The following is a 2,500-nucleotide window of genomic DNA, read 5'->3' on the forward strand; positions in this document are numbered from 1 at the left end:
TTCTTTTTTTCTTTGTGTCATCTCCGCTTATTCTTTTTTTTTCACTTACCTTTCTGCTTCTCCGTTTCTCTACCGCTATTTTTTTTTCTCTCTCTCTCGATCCATTTATTGTAGCTCCTTCTGGCTTCTCTTTCCTCTCGCTTTCCTGGTTCTCTCGTCCCTCTTATCTCCTCTTTCGCTTCAATTCGCCCATTTCCTCTCTCTTCCTTGCCTTATCCCCCTTTTGTCTCTGTCACATTACTTTTTTACTGTTTCTTCCACACACTTCGTTCCTGTGATTGTGTCTTCTTTGACTTTGTTCCTCCTTGTTCCCCTTAAATTTCCTACTTCTTATCGTCCCTCTTTCTTTGTTTTCGTCTCCTTTAACCTTATATTTTCCCTTCTCTTATGCCCTTTCTCGTTCCCTTCCATATGCCCCATTTCACTTCCTTCTCCTCCCTTGCCATATTAAAATTCTGTTTGTCCTCTAATCTTACACATTTTCTTCTACTTCCGTTATGCATCACATTTTCCTCGTCTTTCCTTTTTTCTTTCTGTCTACTTCCCTTTTCCAAATATCTTCGTTCCTTTATCTCCTCTCTTTTCTCCTCAACTATTTTCTCCTTCCATAATCAGAAGAATAAAAACAATTCATGAGATAATAATAGTGTTAGTAGTAAATAAAATAATTGTGATGATAATGATAATGATACTGAGAATAACACTAAAAGTATACTATTTATAAAGATAAAGTCAATAATGATAATGCTAATAATGATAATGAAGTACACTCCGAATTTTCTTCATATTTTCATATTTCGAAAAAGGTGTGTTGAAGCGTTGTTCTTTTGTTTTACTCCTTACCTTCCGTTTCTCTGTTGCAGTTTCCTTATCTTCCGTTTTTCCTATTTTCTCATCATCACTCGTTCAGATGTGTACATCCTTATTAAAGCCTTCGTTCAATTTATTTTTACTTAACTTTCTTGATTTCGTAATGTTCTCGCGAGCATCTCCTATCTCCATTTTTGTTTCCTACTTTCTCATTCGAGTTTTTCTTCCACTTCCATATTTCGTCTTTACTTTTAATACTGGATGTTTTCATATCTCATATCACGATCATATCTGTTACATTATCAATTCCTTTATATTATACCGTCATTACTGTTATTACCTACTTTCTTTATTTATTCATCATCAATGGTTATTAATCATCTATATCTATTTCTATTCGCATCATTTGTTTATTTATTTATTTATATATCTATTATTGCATTTGTTGACTGCGACCACATATTCAAGTGACTAATTTGATTTTAACTTTTTTCAAGTAATATCTGTTTAATCATCACTATTATTGTCATCATTATTAGTAATAGTACTCTTCAACCTCATCCTCATTATCACTAATTTTATAACAATGATGATAATAATTAGCATCGCCTCAGGTAGTCAATAAAACTATAATAGAAATATCTAATAATGATAACATGAGTAAGAATACGAAAAATAGAGGATAACAGCAATAATAATATGAACTGTAGTTGAGAACGGCATAAAGGCAGCCATAATAACAACTTACAGAGAAGGATGATATTTGATAACCAGAGGATGCAACAGAAGAAAGGGAAGAGGAAGATGACCAACAATAACAAGGAGAGGAAGAGCAAGAAAAGAACAAGAAGAAAAAAGATTAAAAACAAACAAAGACGAAAATTTCAACTAGGACAATAACATCGGTGAGAAAAGCCAGAACTCGAAGAAGACAAAAAGAAAAGATTATAATAATAAGATGGAGAACAACAACAATAACAATGGCGAGAACAAGAACAGGAAAAAGAAGGGGAAAATAGAGAAACAGTTCTAGTCATTTTTCTATTCGAATTTTCCATTATACATTGTGCAGTTTTCAACACACTTACCTTACACGCCCTTCACCTGACTGATTTCTTGTCATCTCTTTCTCTCTCTTCTCGTTCTTTCGCCTCTTTCTCTTTGTATCCCCTTCCGTTCTTACTCGTCCTTCTCTTTACAATAACAAGAATGGAAAGGATAATAACAAGAGGCCTTCGCTTGTGTCTTTTTATTACACAAAATATACACAAGTATCTCTTTAGAAAAGAAATGGTAATGTTTGGGAAGATATGAATGGGAAATAAATAAATAAATGTCAAATAACGGTTTTCTGTATCATTTCGCTCTTCAGTGGACAATGATCAGAAATGTTCTTTGAAAAATCAGGTGAGAAATGATAAATATTAGATGCATTTTTCTTTTCCCTAAAATAAAGAATTAAAGCTTTGTATTTTCCCATTTTTTCTTTATATATGTTTCTTAAAATACTAAATCCTATGATCATCATTATTATATCATTATCATGTACTAATATATGTAATGACGTGCCGTGACTCTTTAAACATGAAACATTATTGAGTTACATTAATTCATTATTAGTTTTTTATTTAAAGTTTGGACAACTTCATGGTAAAACTTTAGCTTGCTGTTAATTAGATGAATGAATTAA

Source organism: Penaeus vannamei, chromosome 26 (assembly GCF_042767895.1).
Source record: "Penaeus vannamei isolate JL-2024 chromosome 26, ASM4276789v1, whole genome shotgun sequence".
NCBI lineage: Eukaryota > Metazoa > Arthropoda > Malacostraca > Decapoda > Penaeidae > Penaeus > Penaeus vannamei.